The sequence below is a fragment of the Thermobia domestica genome, chromosome 5, assembly GCF_964235325.1.
Source record: "Thermobia domestica chromosome 5, izTheDome1.hap1.1, whole genome shotgun sequence".
Taxonomy (NCBI): domain Eukaryota; kingdom Metazoa; phylum Arthropoda; class Insecta; order Zygentoma; family Lepismatidae; genus Thermobia; species Thermobia domestica.
Window position 1 is genome coordinate 42697624 of NC_137458.1, and position 22524 is coordinate 42720147.

Sequence of the window (22524 nt, forward strand, 5' to 3'; positions counted from 1 at the left end):
GAACTACTTGCAGTGCGTTTTTCATTACAAAAATTTGCACCTTATCTCAGTATGTGGATGTCACTTTACAATTATTACTGATCATAGCTCATTGTCTCACCTAAAGAAAATACAAGGCTACAATAGTCGGTTATTAAGATGGTCGTTAGAATTACAATCCTTCGATTTTGAAGTCAAACATATCAAAGGGATTGAAAATGTACCGGTGGATATCTTGTTTAGACTATTTCCCAGTGAAAATCATCCTGTATTATCGATAAATGTTTTTCAGGTCTTACAGGAAGATATTTCTAACATTTCTTTGGATGAGTTACAAAAATCTCAAAGGAACTACGAGCCTTATGCAAGGATCATAGAACATTTAACTTTGTGTGGGAAAGGATGTGATTGTCCTCGTTCGTGGAACACTCTGTATAAAATGTCCAATAATGTATTAGTAATTAAAGACTTCAAGTATGAACATCGGAACAAGATTTGTATACCACCTCGACTGGTCCTCAAATACTGAAAGCATATCATGATAATTTTGGACACTTCGGTTATTCAAAAGTATATTCTCTAATTAGTAAATCCTTTTATTGGAAATCGCTAAGATCTCAAGTTAAGAACTATGTCAAGCATTGTGAGGAGTGTATGAAAATCAAACATAATTATCGATCTATATATAAACCAATGTTTTCTGTAATACCCGATCGTTCTCATTCTTTCATTTCTATTGACTTGTATGGGCCTCTTCCGAGAGCGTCTTCTGGTGAAACTTTTCTTTTCACTGTTTTGGACAGTTTTACGAGATATATAGTAGCTTATCCCCTACGTAAAGCTACTTCGTCGGCAATCGTTCATCGCATTTTAAATGTATACATACCTCACTGTGGACCTGTCAAGCATATCATGTGTGATAATGGAGGTCAATTCCGGAGTGACGTTTTTCTTAGTGCCAAGAATAATGCCAACATTAAGGTACACTTTGTAACACCTTATCAACCCAGTAGCTCGATAGTTGAGAATGTCCACCGAAATCTTGGGATGTTGTTTCGACATTATTGTCGTAATAAACACACCGATTGGATCAAATATGTTACGAAGATTACATATTTTCTGAATTATTCAGTGTCTGATACTTTGGGAGTGGCACCTGCTAATATTCATAACGGGACTGATTTTGTTTCTCCAATTAAAGAACATTTTGGAATTCAAGTTGACGACAATGGCGAAATAGATTTTTCCCATCTCATAAGTATGATACACCTTCGGAGAACGCAGAAATTCAAATATCGTAATAAGAAAATTGAAGAGCAACAAGTAGGTAAAGTGAAAATTAAATCCAATGATTTAGTATTTGTAAGACTACATCCTCAAAGTGACGCCTCATTAAAACGGATCTATAAATTCTGTGACATATACGCCGGTCCTTATTTGTGTATGAAACAAATAAACAGGAAAGTATTTGAGTTAATGGATATAAAAACGGAGAAAATCTTAGGATTACGAAATGTTGAGGAACTAAAACTTTGGCAACCAACGGAAAATACTAAAAAACGATGGATGGACTTAGTTAAAGCTTTAATTCCTCCTGAGATTATAGCAAAAGTTAATATAAGAAACACATAACAGAGGAATTTTATTCTTGGCGGTCGACCTATTATGATAGAAGCTATCGATTTGATATTTTAGATTGTACTTAAAATTTTGTTAATGTTTATGTTATCCTTATATGTTAATTTAATATTTGTATGTTAACTGATATTTCATTTTAATCTGTTGTGATCCAATATTAAACCACGTTATCTTATAATTTAATTAACATCGATTTTGTTGATTTTTCCTATCATAATTTCATCTTATTTTTCTTTTTTTTAATCAAAAGTTCATCTTATTTTTCTTCTTCTGAATTCTATATTATCTATGTTGTATTTTGCCTATGTAATGAATATATGTGACACATAATTATCAAATGCAGGAAATATATGCTGTAACATTCCTATTTATAATGAGTTTAAATAATCAAAGAGCCTCGACCATTTTACTTTCAAAAAAAAACTTTTAATTGTTCATATTTTTTGGAATAGATCCTCCTCTACAGTGTTGTAAAGAATTTGAAGTATAATTAATTATAAAAGAATATTATTGATATAAAGAATAAATAAAAAGGAATATAAAATATGTATTTATATATATTGTGAATTTTGTATATACGAGGGCTCTTCAATAATTAATGTATACTTTGTAAAGTTCTCATGCAATCCAGGATTCTTTCTAGAAGTGCTAAATCACTTCAAGAAGTCCTGTCGGGAGCCATTAAAGATAGAACGACAGCGTGTATTATTCGACAGCATGTATTATTCTTAACCTGCACCATTTAATCAAAGGTGTTATAAACTAGCCATCTATTTAATTATTTTATATAGGTCAGAAGAAGAAGAAGATATATACTTTAAATATAAAAAAATGTTTTGTATCTTAGAATGTTGATTGTGTATCTATAGTAATAATATAATATATATCCATAATATATTGTGGATATCCATAATATATTGTGGTAAGATAGCTGTAAACAGCCTAGATATAACTATACAATAAATACATTCGAATAAGCCACATTCGCAGTTTTTGTATTAATTTAATACGTGTGTAACTCACTTATTTGAACTAGGGATCAACGATTACGCTATAAGACATTAAGCATTTTATTTCAGATTGATTACAGACAAAAAACTATAGAATATTTTCAGTACTGACGAATTACATGCTGATTTAGTTATAATATATATTATGGATATTTACAGTATTACTTGGTCTGAAGGTTTGAAAACCTACCAAGACAATGTTCGTGAATGGGTGAATGTTTTAATTATTTTTATAAACATTTTGATAAACGTATTTTAATTAAAAGTATCAACACAATGTAGAATTTGTTTATGGTTTCAACAAGTACAAAGAATTAAGCAATTATTAGAAGACTATAACCGCACTTTACATGACAGTTTTGAGAGTATATTAGCATTAACAATTGCTCAGAACTGTTTTTCTTTATGATGATTTGTTTTATTTTTCTACAAGATATGTTTTATGCTACATCTGTTGACCCTATCTGATCAATATAGTGACAAATGTTTAATTGTTTTGTAACATTTGAATAAATTTGATAAAATGATGCCAACAACTAGTTTATTAGACATTTATGATTATTACCACTCTTACTATTGCTTTTAGATCTTCTCATATAGAAAGAAAAATGAATTCATCAAATTGTGCTTTATGTGCTACGGCAGTACATTCTGTTTGCTGTTCTAATCGTGTTTTTGTATTTTAATCTATATTATTAATCTATCTTTATATCATTATTGTAACGTTACACCATGATTCATAGATTAAGGTTCATCAGATGATACTCTGTGTTCTCTCTAAATTCGACACGAAATTAGAGTTCAAAAGTATCATCTGATGAGCCTTAATCTATGAATCATGGTGTAACGTTACAGGATCTGTTCACGAATAATAGATAGTGTCAAATATTCAGAAGAATCTAGGTTGATCGGGATTGATCTCTACAACAAAGTGAAAACAACATTATTATTACATTTCGTTCATTAATTATAAATAGGTATTTCCTTTGGTCAGTGTTTTTCCAAATTTTAATCTGTTAGTAGTATAAGGTTCGGGTTAAATTCCAAAGTTGGGCGTCCGTTTCCAGCAAAATTTTTAAAATTTACAGGAAAAATATGGATAATTTGATCGTTTGTGTGCTTGATAATATATAAGAGTCTCAAAAAATATGTTTATTTGTTATATATAAGCGGTTACAAACATGAGACTATACGGCGAGCGGAGGGAACTACTTGGCGCAAGGTAACTGAACAGATGCATTGTGGGAAAGAAACGAGCATTTATGTTATCAACATGGCGAATGTACAAGGGCAATGAACTACTAGTTTTAACATTTGTGAAGGAATACGTTGATTACGAGCAAAATCTTTTAAAAGATTGTGAAGAGCACGGATTAATGAACCTCATAACAAATTGCAGAAAGTGTCGAAAGGAGATAACAGCGAAAAAACGTGGCGAAAGCGGACGCCCAACTTTGGAATAAATGCCTAAGGTTCTTAAGTGAAATCAATAATATGTACAAATGATAAAGAATAATCCAAAATACAATGCAATGTATTAAGAGAAATATTTGACTAATGTAAATGTCCTTAGACATTAAACTTAGCCTGCTGATCGTGTTTATTGAATTCATGCAGTCAAATATTAGCGCATTAACTCTTAGAATTGTGCATATTAAAAAAAAAGTATTTGATTTCATAACTTTATAATAATATGCTCTAAGTAATGCTGGTAAACTTATGTTTTTTGATGGTGATGGATAAATTATGAAATCTTCTGCTACTAGCCTGCGACTAAATGATACAGATCTAGCACCAGTGTTGATAAATAATCTGCATGCCTCTAGCAAATCAAAGAAATGGATGGTACAGACCAAAGAAATAGTGTATGATATAATGACATCAGTATCATCAGTATAAGCAACGAAACATAAACAATTGTCAGAAAATGGATAACCTAGTATTACATGGTTTAATGCAGTCATCATATACTACAAATCTAGCACCCTTAAAATCAATGTTTTTGCTTTCTGTTGAATTCTCTGAATAATGTTAAATTAATTTCAAACATCCCATTACAATATATATAAAATATTTTCATATGTACTCTATTCTTTAGATGCTTCTCCCTACAACAAGTATACGTTACTCTTCATCTCTGACGCGTCTACATAAAAAACGTTCCATGTTGCTTAGATATATAAAATATTGTCTTCATCGTTTCATAAAGTTCAGACTTTCTTTCCTATAAGTTCTAATCGTTGTGTCAACACTAACAAAGTGTATTTCTAATTGTATCTGAATAGTGTTTAGTTTATAGTAGTTTACCGTATTAACTAACTAAGTCTATGGTGTGTAAAAACCCCAAGGTTCAGTGCCGTGTTCACACGCACAAAAAAAAACTCTCTGTCTCTCTGTCATTTTGTGTGCCAGAGCCATATAAATTCCAGAGCCAGAGCCATATAAATTCATTTTATACTTTGTTTTCCTATTTCTATGGGATCCATCTTAATGTAGTCCTCCCACCTGCTCCCTGGTCTTCCTAATGGTCGTTTTTCCAATTAAATTTTCAGTTAGAACTTTGAAAAGCGTTCATCTTTCTTGCACTCTGAATACATGATCTGACCATCTGAGTTTCCTAGTTTGGTAATCCTAACGCTGTTTCGGTAAACGATGTAAATTCTGCAGTTCATCATTATGAAATTTCCATCCTTCCTCATTTCCCATTCGTCTTGCATTCAAATATTCGTCTTAAGATCTTGTTCTTAAATACTTTCAGTCTATGTTCATTCCTCAAAGTAAGTGCCTTTGTTTCCCAAGCATACAAGACAATAATAATGATTATCGATACATATATTTTAAGCTTCAAAATTCCTCTTGAAAATTCACAACAACATATTCTGAAATGAATAGTATCACAAATTCCGTAGTTTTAGTCTACATTTAATTTCCGCACGAATATGCTTTTTGGTCTGTTAATATTGGCAAATGATATTTGAACTATCCCTTTCTCGAAAGTATTATTTGATATTTTAATGCATTATCATAATTTACAGTATTTCAATCCCAACGGACTTCTATATATTTAGTTTTCACTGCATTTACTTCTAGACCTACGTTCGTGCAGCAATTAATGTTCTCTGCGAATGTATCTATTATATTCTTATCATCACGTAATGTATTTAGAAGGACAGTATACATCATAACTTCATAAATACCCTTCAGCTCTAAACTCTGGTTATTGTTTTTAATTTTCCTTATAGTATATTCCAAACAAGGTTCAATAATAATGGTAAGAACTCAACTCCTTGTTTCAATCCAATCATGTAAAAATTCATTTCAGAAAAAAACTTAAAGCTGCATCATCATGTCGTAGTTAGTGTGTATACCATTAAAACATAATAACAGCAATATCCATACTTAAAAAATGTATCAATATCTTTGTCCAAAAGTATGTTGTGTCTGTTTAATCAATTTTAATTGCTTAAGTTGATAGATACTAACAACAATAAAATAATGGTATGATCGGTTAGTTTTAGTGAACAAGGTCCTTAATTCAATATCATAGGCAGAGGCGTCGGAAGTATTTTTCAGCTGGGGGGCAAACTGCTGTCTAGAAAATAGACACGGGAATGTAACATAGGTAAGATAATACGGATATATATTTGTAATGTAACAATAATTTGATTTGATTGGTTAATAACAATAATAATAATAATAATAATAATAATAATAATAATAATAATAATAATAATAATAATAATAATAATAATAATAATAATAATAATAATATAATGAAGCTGTAAACAGTTTCGTGAGAGTGAAATTTCCATCTATTAAAGGCATCTTAGTTTACATCTTTAGATTAATTAATCCCGTATCAGTTTTGTGCTGGATTTTCGTCTGGTGCAGAAATTTTCAACCACTGAAATCAGAATTAAAAACTTATAAAATTGTAAATTTTGTACTGCTCACAATTACTGTTTGTAAGTACAAATTTTACCATTTTATATACTGGTACATATTTTTAACTGTATTGGACATGGTCACACGGACACTATTAAAGAATCTTATAGCTACTTAAATCACTTGAACATGAGGAAATTAATATTTTTAAAAATCCAGTTCTGGTGTTGCAGTACACTGTAATATTAGAAATTGCTATTTAGAACTACAAACTTTGTAGCACTTTGTAGTAGAAAGTAACATGTACATTATAAAACAGGCTACATAATTAAGTAAAAAATAAGAAAAAAAATATTTTTTTCTACCTACTTGACTTCGTACCAGAAATGGAAAAATGGAATTTTCACTAAAGACTTCATAAAATTTATATAGAAAATTCAATTGCACTAATTATCCAGAGTTATTTGTATTTTTTACTACACTTACTTCAGTATATCCAGTTTGTTATTACATTCACCTCTCTTCCTAATCTCACTATATTCACTTCACTTCACACTAATAAAGCACGACACAGTTAATAAGAAATAATTCAAGTTTAAATTGAATTTTAAGTGCTATTTTGTAATTTAAATAATTGGTTACAATACGCATAATATTTTCACTTACGTAATTCTACATTTATTTCTATTCAAAACTGACCAACAGTATCTTTTCTTTCGCTTGTCTTTGATATGAATTCTCTTGCAATGGTGTTTAAGTCTGGTCGCTACACATATACAACAACAGCAGATGAGCCAATCTTTCTTGCGTCATGGTGACACGCTCCTCTCCTTCGTCACCACCACTGCTATGTAGTCACGTGATCTTCTTTCGATGCATCTTCTATAATCATTATCAGTGGACTTTGTTCAAAGCAGCAGAAGACGAAGAGTAGGGTAAGTATGTAATACGCAACGGAAGAAATAGAACACGTCACACTGCGTGAACGTTTAAGCATTCACGAAGGCGATGTGAACGGCCCGAGTCGCCAGCTTAGGATGACATCCCAAGCAAGAAAACACAAACAGACGCTTCCAGATGCGGAATGGGGAGAGTCTGTACCCAAGGAATCGAACAAGGAGTAATCAGAATAGGCTGAAAAAGATCTTGATACAATAATAATATTGCAATGACCAGCAAACAGCTCACAATTCAAATTATTATTACAAAACAATAATCTGAAACAAAACAAATGAGTACAGAACATTCATATAAATAATACATACAGAAAATCACATGCAAAGATATTATCAAGACACATATTATCTGGGTTTACATATAGAAATTATTTCTTTCTCCTGGTTGTGGCTGTTTTGCAGTGATTCATCCAATTCATCATGAAACTAGGACGATAGTCTGCATCACTTACCAATACAGATTGTAATTATAGGTATTATGCTTGTAGATATTTTCAATCAATCAAATCTAGGTATATGCTAGCATCATTTAGTAGTTAGGTTAGATTTTCTATATATCATTCTTTGTATATTCTGTAGTTAATAGATTTGTTTATAAGTTATTAGTTTCGTTGACTATGCTTAAGGGTATTTCATAATAGCTGTTAGTTTATAAGCAGTATTATTTCTTAGGCGTATTTCAATCTTCCTTTGTTTTATAAACTTATTTTTTTATACTTGTATTTCATATTTTATCTTTAATAAAATGTCATATACCTTTTACTATTTTATCAATAATAGTTACATTTTTCACACTTATTTCTTATTATCTTTTCATTTATTCATTTTCTCGACGTTTTCCTGATTCTTCATATGTAGAACATACCTGAATTACGCCTAGTAACATATTGTAATCAATCTTATAAATCAACGCATTCAACGGATATCAATCTCTGAAATGTTGTTATCAGCAGCAGACTTACCTACGTAGCATATCCTGGTAAAATGCTTATGAACGTCCATAACATCAGCAGTCCGAATAATCCCAAACGTATAACAGCCATCAGATACCAAAAGAACAGATAACATGTTATTTTCACTGAGAATTTTGATGAGGCTTCTACAGTTTTAGTACATAAAGATGGTCATCGGGAATTGCGTGTGAGAACCCGGAGTAGGTTTACTAATTAGAAATGCATAGTTTTAAATTCCATATTTCTCATAATTAACACTCTAAAAAATACCATTTAACTTCCATTTTTTTAAACTTATCTTCTCACTTAGCAACCAATTTTTTAATATATCAGATAACTTCCTTTTCTTTTTACGAACAAAAATTTAGAGGTGCAGAAATTGTACCATTTAGCCACCATATGCTTTGCGTTGAGATGCAAAATAAAATTAATGACAAAATATTGAATAATTAATTGAATGAATAAAAACAACAAAATCATAATACTGAATAAATAAACGATCAGAGTTTGGAATGCCATCACATAACGTGTGGGGCATTACAATTTGCCAGTGGTGGCTAAAAAATTTTATCATGAGATAAAATTTTTAAACAACAAATATTTGTACCCTATGTGTAACATAATTTCTTCAGATTTTCATAATTATATAGAGCCCTAATTTCAAATGCTTTCGTATAAATATAATAAAGACATTGAACAATTAAACTAAAATTATTAAACTCCAACATCAACAGAAAGATAATAATGATCAAATACAAACATAGAATTAAGTCAAAAGATGTTTCCAATTCTTTATCCTGTGTCCCTAAAATATTCCTTCTTGATTAGCTTTTTCTTTTTGTTTTTCCTGCTTCTGACCAACTTGATATAAAGACATTTCATTGATCCCATGATCATCCAGTCCTGTTTTCTTCTTTTAGATTTCCGATGATCTCGATATTTCTTTAAAAAGTCTATCCTAACTCGACATTTCACTCGTTTCGGAAGGTTCATATGCTCGTTCATATGTTTCTTCTTCACTTCTTTCCAATACTGATAAAGTCGTCTCATCTTAGGTGTCGATCGTCTTATCCTGATGGAACATTTTTCATTGGACAGTTCCACATTATATTTCTTTTTCCTTCTATTCCAACCAAACCAAATCTTAACATTTCTCGTTAGTTTGAGCTTGGGAAAGACATCTGTACATTTCATTTCTGCAGTTCCAGTGTCGCGATCTCTCTGTTCCAGTTCATTATTTGACGTATTATTTTCTTGACCTGTTTCTTCCATTTTACATTCCTTTTCCTTCACGTGACATCTTTCCTTCATTACCAATTTAGTTTCAGTCACAGATGTGGTATCATTGCAATCTTCTGGTTCGTCTTCTTTGCCACATTCTTCGATTTCCACTTCTTTGGCTTCTAGTTCACTTTTATATTTTTTACTACGATCTTCGATGTCTTCTTTGACTTTCAGTTCTTTCATTCCAGTTTGGATTTCTTCTTCTTTATTTACTTTCCCGATGTCAAACTCATCATATTTCAGAACAACTATTTCTTGTTTTTCTGGACATTCTTTAGGAATTTTTCCCTCTAACCTTGCGATCGATTGGCTAGTAATTTCTCTAAATTCTTTTAGAGTCTCGGCATTTTCTCTTTTAAAATCTTGTGCAAAATTCTGAACGTCACCTCTCAATTGGAACAGTTCTCTCAAAATTAAGTCAAATTTATCTTCTATTTTTAAATTCGGTTTTGTATTTTTCGTCACCGACATTTCTCCATCTTCTTCATTCGAATTTCTCACAAATAGATTCTTTTTATACTGACATTGTTCAACATCGCTATCACTAACAGAGTCCTTTCTCTTATTCACTATAAGCGGCATTATTTTATTTCATCAACTACCCCATTTGGGTTCCCACTAACAATAAGATCCGATGACTCAAGGTTAAAATATAACTTGCTATCTTGCAGAACACTGATTATTATTTAATTTTCAATTTATCTATCCTATCAACGTCAATTCCCCAGTCTAGGACTCTCCGCATTCTGATATTGAATCCTTCCTTCTTTAGGTAGTATCTTCCAAACATTTAAAACTTCAGCTGTTACGAGATCGCTTGTAAATATTCACTATTTGCGCGCCGAATGGAGAATATCCAAGTCTAATTATCAGTACCATCATCACCAGGTGTTGAGTTACACTTCCTAAAATTATGGTACTAAGTTTGTCGACCCAAATCCAGGATATGAAGTTGAATCCAGCCTTCAAGAAAGAAGTTGAATCCAGATGATTTCCGTGAAGACTACCAACTTAGTACCATAATTTTAGGAAGTGTAACTCAACACCTGGTGATGATGGTACTGATAATTAGACTTGGATATTCTCCATTCGGCGCGCAAATAGTGAATATTTACAAGCGATCTCGTAACAGCTGAAGTTTTAAATGTTTGGAAGATACTACCTAAAGAAGGAAGGATTCAATATCAGAATGCGGAGAGTCCTAGACTGGGGAATTGACGTTGATAGGATAGATAAATTGAAAATTAAATAATAATCAGTGTTCTGCAAGATAGCAAGTTATATTTTAACCTTGAGTCATCGGATCTTATTGTTAGTGGGAACCCAAATGGGGTAGTTGATGAAATAAAATAATGCCGCTTATAGTGAATAAGAGAAAGGACTCTGTTAGTGATAGCGATGTTGAACAATGTCAGTATAAAAAGAATCTATTTGTGAGAAATTCGAATGAAGAAGATGGAGAAATGTCGGTGACGAAAAATACAAAACCGAATTTAAAAATAGAAGATAAATTTGACTTAATTTTGAGAGAACTGTTCCAATTGAGAGGTGACGTTCAGAATTTTGCACAAGATTTTAAAAGAGAAAATGCCGAGACTCTAAAAGAATTTAGAGAAATTACTAGCCAATCGATCGCAAGGTTAGAGGGAAAAATTCCTAAAGAATGTCCAGAAAAACAAGAAATAGTTGTTCTGAAATATGATGAGTTTGACATCGGGAAAGTAAATAAAGAAGAAGAAATCCAAACTGGAATGAAAGAACTGAAAGTCAAAGAAGACATCGAAGATCGTAGTAAAAAATATAAAAGTGAACTAGAAGCCAAAGAAGTGGAAATCGAAGAATGTGGCAAAGAAGACGAACCAGAAGATTGCAATGATACCACATCTGTGACTGAAACTAAATTGGTAATGAAGGAAAGATGTCACGTGAAGGAAAAGGAATGTAAAATGGAAGAAACAGGTCAAGAAAATAATACGTCAAATAATGAACTGGAACAGAGAGATCGCGACACTGGAACTGCAGAAATGAAATGTACAGATGTCTTTCCCAAGCTCAAACTAACGAGAAATGTTAAGATTTGGTTTGGTTGGAATAGAAGGAAAAAGAAATATAATGTGGAACTGTCCAATGAAAAATGTTCCATCAGGATAAGACGATCGACACCTAAGATGAGACGACTTTATCAGTATTGGAAAGAAGTGAAGAAGAAACATATGAACGAGCATATGAACCTTCCGAAACGAGTGAAATGTCGAGTTAGGATAGACTTTTTAAAGAAATATCGAGATCATCGGAAATCTAAAAGAAGAAAACAGGACTGGATGATCATGGGATCAATGAAATGTCTTTATATCAAGTTGGTCAGAAGCAGGAAAAACAAAAAGAAAAAGCTAATCAAGAAGGAATATTTTAGGGACACAGGATAAAGAATTGGAAACATCTTTTGACTTAATTCTATGTTTGTATTTGATCATTATTATCTTTCTGTTGATGTTGGAGTTTAATAATTTTAGTTTAATTGTTCAATGTCTTTATTATATTTATACGAAAGCATTTGAAATTAGGGCTCTATATAATTATGAAAATCTGAAGAAATTATGTTACACATAGGGTACAAATATTTGTTGTTTAAAAATTTTATCTCATGATAAAATTTTTTAGCCACCACTGGCAAATTGTAATGCCCCACACGTTATGTGATGGCATTCCAAACTCTGATCGTTTATTTATTCAGTATTATGATTTTGTTGTTTTTATTCATTCAATTAATTATTCAATATTTTGTCATTAATTTTATTTTGCATCTCAACGCAAAGCATATGGTGGCTAAATGGTACAATTTCTGCACCTCTAAATTTTTGTTCGTAAAAAGAAAAGGAAGGAAAAGTTTGGTTGCGATTTGAAGTGAAACGTAAAATTACCTCAAATTATACCTAAAGTTTATTTGTAATCTTATCTAAGTGAGATGGAAATTGTAAAAATGAGGTGCTAATAGTTGAACCCACTCCGGGTTCTCACTAATAAAATCAGATGTCTTGTAATATGATCTAAATTCTGGTTGGTACTTTATCTAAATTTAAGTAAATGATGACCCATTATCTGTCTCAAAATTAGCAGATGGTATTGCAAGTCTCACCAACTTTTCTACGTAAGATGTTGCTGATAAGATTAATAATGGTGGTGAAGATGTGAAGTCGGCTAGAAGATACACAGGTTTCTTATGTAGTGCCATCTTGGGAATCTTGTGTTGAAGCTGTCTTATAATTGATTGAGGTGAAGCTTGAGGTATGTTTGTTTATGTGTAAAAAAAAAAAAAGAATCGAGAAACATGAAAAATATTTATGTTACGAAGATTGTTAAAAAAAAGTAATGAATGTTGTATGATAATAATAAATAATAATTATATAGATATACAATAATGAAACAATGGGAATAATGATAAAAGTATATGAAAGCAAATATAATGTATAAGCAATAATGTTAACTAAGCGACATACTAATCAGCACTATTCCCTAATAATTACAAGATGAGCATTACAAACTGTCAACAACCAATTTTTAAATATACCATTACAATCGAAACTAAACAGCTCAGTTAGAATTGTTTCAGACTAGCGACATATATCTATTTACCTATAAATTTAATACCACCACTAGTAAAATAAGAATTACTGAGAAACATCTTACTTATCGTATTACTTTTGTTGATCTGTACATTACTGGAAATTTTGTTTATGGGCTCTGTCAATGATAGTGATGGCAATGTGAAATAATTTTGGTGCCAATGTACATTTGCTAAAAGAAGAAGAAATTGTAATTATTACGATAATATATGTGAAATCTCCGACAAGAAAAGAAATTTAACAACTCAATTTTCAATCAAATTTCCTGGATTTTGAGAAGTTTCTTGCAGACAGAAAACGAACAAAACTGTGAATAATTAAAGTAAAATTACTTTAGTATTTGTTGATATAAATAGAAGTGATAATGATGCATGAGTAACTAAGCATCTCCGGCAGGATTATCCTGCCACAGCTAAATTCTCCCAAATGTTCTGCATAATGTGTTAAATCATGTTGAAGCCAAGTCTAAATTCTTGTGTAAAATCAGTTATCAAATCTGGAACTTTTAATTGTGTTTTAGTAATCCAAATATTAAAATTTCGATGATTACTTCATTAAATACGTAGATGTTTGTGTCCGGCGTTACTCATAGTTTATGTGTAATGATCGTTAAGGTAATTGATAACAGGAGAATCAACAGCCAATATTGTGGATCGATGGTACGACTTTAATGTGGATTTTAATGAATTTTTTGAAGAAATGAGGATGAGTTTAATTGCTTGGTGCGATTTTATAGCCATAAATGAGGTATGAAAGGCGACGGTTTTTGAATAAGTATAAAATAAAATAATAAATATTTGATATGGAATAAATAAATAAATAAATAATGGAGCTACGTATGAAGAAATGAATACATAAATAAGAGAATCATAGAAGTGAGTAAATAAATAATCTAAATAATATATATTAGGCTACAATCTAACCAGCGCAATTATAATTCATAATTAATTACAAAGACTAGCTGAATAATCCACTGTTTCTATTATATGATTCCTACAATATATATATTATGGTCTTAAAGCCATCCACTGTATAATACAGCCGGATTCTCCTGGAGTATGTTACTACCTAAACAGTCGTAATTAACGAGAGAAGTCCAATAAAATAAAATAAACTATTGTCAAGACCAGCATCTTAGCAAATTGAAGATCGATTATGATAATGCAATTAAGTATACGATCACATGTAAAATCTTCGTTAACGCAAAGAATAATTTGTTTGTTGTTATTGATTATTTGACACTTCTATTTTGAACAAAATATAAACCATAAAAATTAGAATCCAGTTGTTGTTTACATGTTTAAGTAGTGTTTGTGCAGAAATAGATGTTTTCTTATACTACAATTTTAAATCCATTACCTTCATATGCAAAGGTCTGGAAAATCTTAGGTTACGTCGACTCTCTGGGGTAAGGTCAACTCGTTCAACGAATCTGGATGCGTTGAAGTATATCTTTCTAGAATAATGTTTCTAGTGGCGACTCAAGGGCTTTAATAAGTGTCACCTATCGCCGGTCATAATGATCACTATCGATAGCGTGGCATTACAAATTCAATTACAACTGTTGCGTGAACAAAAGGGAGCAATACAATGGACGTCCTCAAATATGTCTTTAGACTAACTCAAATTGCTGAATGATCTTTCGCAAATGCTCAAGAAGCTGGTATAGTGAGAACGAAAGTCCCTAGACAAACAATTTGGTCGAGAAGACTGCGAACAGTTGGAGTTTCAGCACTAATAGTTTTTAATATTCTGATGGTCGTCAGCGACTTAGTGGTCATCAAAGTAGGTGGAAGCAGCCTGAGCTGAGCTCATAATCTATCCAGGTTAAAATCCGACGAGTGAACTCCCAATTTCTGATTCAAATATTCTCTTGAGAGAGGCCCACCAGCACATATAACTCCTTCAGAAAGTATCTTCTAGAGTTTTATGAGTTGCTTGAGGCCTGGCTGATTGAAACGACGTTGCACTTCATTCAACAAATAGTCAATGATTTCGAAGTACATTTTTCGAAGATCTGATACAGGTTCTAGGGTAGCTGCTATAGAAGGATTATCAGTCTCCTCCAACCTATTGGTGTTCTCTTTAATCTTCATGAAGTGGGCAATTTTAAGTGTAGTATGTCTGCATTTTCCTTTGCTTCCTTATAGATGTTTTCAAATGCACTGTCCGTCCGTAGGTTTCTCAGTGTGTTGCTGCTCTTTTAGCTCCAGAAGCAGAAGCTTCAGAATTTTGAAGCACTTTCGCCAGTTGTCCGCAAGGTACAAAAGCACGTATACTGCCTATCAGAAAAAATGTCATTCCGAATTTGTTCATTCTTTTCAAATGCCCTTTTAGAATTACTTTTTGATTATCGTTTGGACCACTTGTATTATTGATGATTCTTTTCGAACGTGATTTGAATTCGTTTGTAGTAGACTGAAATCTGATTAGAGATTTTCGCCTAACACACCAGCGAGTAGGACAAACATGCAACAAATGTTTAGGATTACTTTCGTTGATAGTTTTACAGGGTTCAAGAACAATGTCGGCGTGCGTATATTGTCTATCGTTTTGCAGAATCCAGGTTGATGTTTCAAACGTCTTTCACTATGGCCCGCACCTCACACAGATTCGTATTTTCGTGCTACTTCCTGCAATGGAAGATCTAATGCATGATTACTGCAATGAATGTATACAGCTTTCGGATGCTGAGTCGAAGTTCCTTCTGCACATCATTCACTCGTCCTGACATGATAGCTGCACAATCATGACACTGTTCGTGTATATTTTCTGCATTCAGGTTAGGTTTCGTTAGAATATCTTTGATCGTGAATTCTGTTTCCGATTTTGTGCCATGTGGGGTGATCATTTCCATAAATATTTTGTTGGGTTTGATGAATCAGAGTCAATACAGCGCATACAGAGACAACTGTTCTTTCTGTGAAATATCAGTCGTGGAGTCGGCTATGATTGCATAAAATGGAGAAACTAACTTCTGCTACCAAGTCTCTCTATATTGCATGTCCCATAATCTTTAAAATTTCATTTTTTCAATCACCACTAAGCCAGTTATCCTGTCGATTAATCCATTGGTTGAGAACAGGCACACCCAGTTTTCTTTCATCCAGCCAGAAGTGACATCAAATTACCCGTACTATGCAAATGTCCACTAATTGCTTGACCACAGCGAGCTAAATATCTAACACTACTAGTTATTATAAGCAGTGACTGTCTTCCTTATTCTTTACAAACTTGGTCTGAAAGGAAAGCTGAAATAGATGTTCTGTTTCTGCACTCATATCTTAACCCTTTCACTACCACTGGGATATATGTGTCCCACGATACATTCTCAGATAACCCTGGTAATTTACCACATTTTATTGCTATGAAGGATTCCGAAATGTAAAATATATGTAATCATAAATACGACCCAATTGTTTTTCTGACAATATCCATTTCATAGTTGAAAATACAAGATGATCATTCATGTCAATACCACTGGGACATATAGGTTCCACGTAAAAATATCAGAGAAATACATAATGTCCCACCCTTCCCAAATCGAAAAACGAAACGGTGGAAAATGTTTTTTTATATATATTTATACGTTTGAAAACAACTTAAAATAGCCATATATTAATGTTTCTTACACCGAAAAAAATGTAGTGAAAGGATTAAACGAACGGAACGACAATAGAGTTCGCATTTTTCATATGCTCTGAATTATTAATCCTACCTTATACATTTTCCTCCTCACTATAAAACTTATTGCACTCTGCATATTGTTTGTAAGAACATTAACTTTATGGAAAATGTATTTAGTTCCTAAATGTCCTGTTGCTCATTTAAACTGTTATATTTTTGAAACTTTAAAATCTCGCTCGACGACTCGTTTAATATTGCAGACTTACGATTACTTAAACAACATTTTAAAAAGAATTTACAGTGTTTTGAGATTGTATACCAATGGAAATAAAGAGAATATTCAATTCTTTTTCCTAACTCTTTCTGTCTAACATGGGGGCAGAAAAAGCGCCCGGTCTCTTGTTTCAAAGAGAAAGATGAATCTGGAATAGAGATTTTTTTTCACATTACTATAAAAAGCAAACTTTAGTTCATATAATCAGTGTTGTGTGATGTTTCTACAGTCTGAAAGTGAGGGGGCAAAAAGGGTATCTTGCCCCCTTTGAAAATTTCAGGAGGGGCAACTGCCCCCCTTGCCCCCCCGGTTCCGGCGCCCCTGATCATAGGTAAAATATTTTGTGTTGTATAACATCGCGTCAATATAGTTTTCCATGAAAGATTAATTTCCTTCTCTTTCCTACATTTCTTTCGTCAACGATCACTTGCATTACTCATTCGTCTCTCTCTTAATCTATAGAATATAGTCATGGACAGTAAGTTCATAAATACCCTTCAAACTATATTTTTGTTTAAGTTAATAGTAAAATGTCATATGGTTCAATATCAAGCATAATAAAGTGTATAAAAGCTGAAATTTTATCTAAACGTATTCGAACAAATTTAAGATTATAGTTTTCTGATAAAAAATGTACTGTATAAGCAATAATTCTATCCTAAACGTAATTGGTGTATATATGAATATTCCCTGTGGTATTATGATAAATAAAAGGAAGTGAATACTCTAAGTTTTGAAAACAAGTTTTAGGCCTACAAGACTACAACTAATGTAAATATGAGGCTCAACAATGTAGTGATTTTAGGATTTAGATTTCTGGGCTTTCGGCATCTAAGGCCATTTAGCCCTTCACGATTTGAGGGATAACGAGCACACAATTTGGGAAAAGAGTAGGAAGAAAGGATTGGGGAAGGAAGGAAACGGCCTGGGACCTATAAGTTAGGTACCACCCCGGCATTTGCCTGGTTTGAATGAGGAAAACCCAGGAAAACCTCATTTAGGGTGGCTGACCTGAAAAAGCGTGTTACACTTTTTCGTCCGAGTGACCCCACCGGGAATCGAACCCGGGACCGCTCGCACCGAAGGCGGGAACGTTAGCGACTACGCTACACGGGGCCACAGGCTCAACAATGTATAGGCCTACTAGTTAACAATTAGTTGAAAATTATTTTTTTCTTTAGCTAAATTAAACTTGCTGCTCGCTATTTAAACAAAATCAGTTTACTCCACCTTCATAGGGCAGAAACTTCCTTCCTTTTTTTTGTTAGTTAGAAACAAACTTTTGTGCTACTTGTTTTCCGATCAACTTTGTCTAACATTGTTTTGTGAACGTAGCAAACTGCTGCAGGTTGGGCCTCTTTTGAGTCATACTTAAGATACCGTAAGATGGGGTTACTTTGAACATCCGGGGTTCCTTTGCACAAAATATGGACAGAGTTTCACAGTCCTCTGTCAGCAAAACCATGAACAGTAAAGAGGAAGTTTTAACTACCACTGTAAGATAGAACATCTAACTGTATTTTGGCTATAATGTTGGCGGTTAACATCAGTTCTAATTACCGGGAAGGTTCGTTGTTGTAATGGTATGGAAAGCAGTCACTGTAAAGGATATCAAAATTTTAAAAAAAAATATCACCTACAAGAATTTCCGTCAAAGTTCAGTTAGTCTTGTGGAATACTACTTTGTACAATGGGACTTTGATGCAATAGTTGAAATTGAAATGTGAAACTTTTAGTCATAAAAAAAGTAAAACTAGGAGATGGCGGTTTCAGCCTAACTCGAGCTTATTTTTGCACAGGTTCAAAATGCCCCTTAGATAGGAAATTATTACTATCGGGATATCCTTTCTTGTAATTTTGGGTAAATTTTCTATTTAGGTAGATGCCAGAATGAATTTCTTGTTGGAATATAAATTATGAACAGTGGCGGATACAGAAAAGTAGTTTGAGATAGGATTCACTCACAAAGGCTTCGTTTTTTAGAAATCACTACTTTAGGTGAGGCTTGCAGGTTATATGCATAGGAATGACTAACATTAGATTTTAAAAAAAGAAATCATGTAATTTGGGTGGGCTTCAGCATGAAAGTCCCAAACTCCGTAAATCTTCCACTGATTCCGGTGCGGTGATATTCTTGGACATAAGTAGGGCAACCCAAAAGCATAAAAAGCATAGAAAAACATAGACCAGGAATCCCAATGTAAGACCAAGACCAAGACCAAGACTCTTGCGCAAGTCTTCCACAAGTATGGCACTACCTGATTTTTCATAGAATGTAAACAGGAAGGGGGAAAATCATTACATCTTTCACGTGAACTTCTTGACTCCAGTAAAAATACCGCTGGAGTGAATGTGTTTGCAGTAGTTTATGCAATAAATGTGAGTCGATCTGCCCCTGTAACATATAGCTACAGTATGCAGTTCTTTGAATCGGTTGTTCACGAGACAACCGACAGCATAATTCTATGAATTGTTACAAGGTCTGAGAACTTCAGTGTCTGATTTCCTTTGGTCATCATTTGATCATTTACAACTGCCAATGATTGGATTTTGGGAAATTATTCGAAGAATATTTGTGTCCATAAGAAGCGGATAAGCAAAAGTAAACTAGAATATGTTATGTCCACGATGGCTCAGTGGCAGAGCATTCACCTCTAGGACATGGGGTCCCTGGTTCGATCGCAGCTTGCGCTATGTGAGCTTTTTTGGTGGACAAACACCCTGTGCGTGGTTTTCCCGTTTCCTCGTACTTTCTTCATTCCACCATTTCTCATCATCACCGTCTCCCTTAGTCTCGGTGTAATAATCGTGGGACGTTAAACTAGATACTTCATTTCATTTCAAAGCATATTAGTGGTGTTCTTCCAAAACTAAAGAGAAATGTAGTATTGAACATCGTTAATTCCGTACACCATAGGTGCCGACTACATGGGTATGGCCTTGCCTCTGAGGCTCAAGCATCCGTTGGAAATTTTTAACATGTGCTTATAAAAGTAATATTGAAATAACAATTTCATGACATTGACAAGAACTTAGTGCATATGACCGCATGTTTGATTTTATAGGTGGATGCTTATACGTTGAATAATTGTTTATCAATATAACTTATAGTCTCCTTAGGTATACGGCATATCAAGGATTCAGCGATATAACATTATACAACAATACATAATTCATATTCACAACTGAGAGTGATTTTGTACACTTATTTCAAATCACTTGGAATTTGATGCCATTATTTTGTATTTCTAATATAGGTCAAAAGTATTTATATAAATTGAGTTTACACAAAAAACATAGTTGAGTCGTTTTCAGTTTTCACTCAAATTATTCTAAAATATTAAGAGGTTTGATTATTATTATTTTAATTTTCTCTGTCTTTTTTGGTCAATATTGCAAAACTAATAATAATAATAATAATAATAATAATAATAATAATAATAATAATAATAATAATAATAATAATAATAATACTTTAAAATCTATGAAGATAATTAGGCCAGTTAGACATTATGAGATAAGTCCTAGGAATTTTTTTTTAGGATTTATCTGAGGAAAAATGTTAGACATATCTCGTAGGAAATCCTACTCTTACATATATGTAACTACACTGCACATCCTACTGATAATGGCACCGGACGCTATATTGTTAAATTGCACACTTCTAAAAAAAAAAAAAAAAAAAAAAAAAAAAAGTATAAAATCAGAAGATAAATTAGCAAAACATATCTCATCAGTCCGTGCCCCCACTCTTCATTTTGCCAAGTATTTTTACTCTTTCTCTCATATACGGCTGGCGGGGAGAAAACAAATTCGTTTTCACTTTCTCTCACCTGATGTCACTTAAATCGAATTCTTACGAATTCTCTTTCCGAAATAGAGCGTGCTCTAAACAAGAGAAACCTTATAGAATCGTTCAGAACACAGGAAATGACATGCGATCTGATGCCATACACGTTGAGATTTTGACTCTAGGACAAATCGTAAGAGATTTCCTAGGATCTATTGTGTATGGCAGGTCTTATAATCTCTTTGCTATCTCTTTAGCAATGGTGTGAAAACGAATATAAGATAAATTCTTCTTGCTTTCTTTGAATTTCTAATATATTATTATATACTTAATAAAATATTTTGCGAATATAGTAAAACATGTACCAAGCGAAAAGACCGTACAATTTAGCAAATAATAATATCTAATAATTACATGTTTTTTCACATGTAATACAAATTATATGGCATTTTCTATTTTGCTATCAAAAACTATTGTCATTCTTTTGTGAATACCCTGTAGAAAGTTAACAATGGGATGTACACCCGAAGACAACAATGACGTATCATCTATTAACAAAGAACTAGTGGAACTGGTATAGTAAATACAGTTTAAATTCTATTTAAAATAATACAAATGCCACTAACCTGCTATGACCTCTGTTTAAGGTCGTTTTGTCACTTAGTTCAAAAACGTTATTCACTCATGTTCTTCTGCTGTTTGGTATGTCGAGAAAAGACGCAGGCGTCGCTTGTGTCGCGCACCTACCTGTTGTGCTTCGTTTCGTTCGATTGCGTTCTCGAGTGTTTTCTCTGTAACGGGTCGATGCATGTTTCAAATACATTCGCTCATTTTGTATAGACTTCTCATTTACAACCTGTCATAATGTTTTTCTTCAACGAACTTTTCACACAGACATAGCTATAAGGAAAAGGTGCCGAGAAACATAATGAACGATTTGAATAATATATTTTGTAGTTTATTACTAAGGTGTTATCGTACTGTAAAAAGTTCTACTTTTCTGTTTTCCTAATCTGAGGTGTAACCGCGTAAACATGAGTTAGCGTTGTTATACATTTCACACTGAAAGCTATTTATTGTTTACCCCGGACTCTGCGCAGGCGTTCTATACCAGCATTGTAACTCCCACGTATGAGATAGTTGTCAAAGGCTACCAGCCTCTTCATATTATGTTCAGAATATCAATATATTGAGCTATTACAGCATTGATTACCTTGCAAGAGAAGAACAATAATGATTAACATTTACGCTCACGTATAGCAAACTTTCACAGTTATGTGTGAATATAGAATTACCAAACGTTCTCTGTTACCTAGACAAGCCTTCATTTTTCGGGACCTAAGGTCCAGGTTTTTACCAAAATGGGGGAAACATTCTGTTCTGGGGATCCAAGCAACTATCAATTGCAACTTGAAAACTCATAAATATGTTTTGTAAATACATTCGTAAATGCGTAGATGTGCACTACACAGGATTCATTCCGTACCCGTTTTCGCAAAATTCTG

The 22524-nt window shown here is 32.8% G+C and overlaps 1 protein-coding gene across 6 annotated transcripts in view; it reads right to left on the reverse strand.

The window, feature by feature from the left end:
- Positions 1-22061, reverse strand: part of LOC145684641 (uncharacterized) — an 85619-nt gene extending 63558 nt beyond the window's left edge. For 2 of the 6 annotated variants that reach the window (XM_081757031.1, XM_081757037.1), the window contains exon 1: positions 21646-22061. The gene's annotated coding sequence lies outside the window, so the exon portion shown is untranslated. Of the gene's footprint in view, positions 1-6881; positions 7478-8430; positions 8854-21645 lie in introns of those variants that run through there. The other 4 variants (XM_081757034.1, XM_081757035.1, XM_081757033.1 and 1 more) reach the window with 4 other exon arrangements.
- Between the last annotated feature and the right edge of the window lie 463 nt (positions 22062-22524).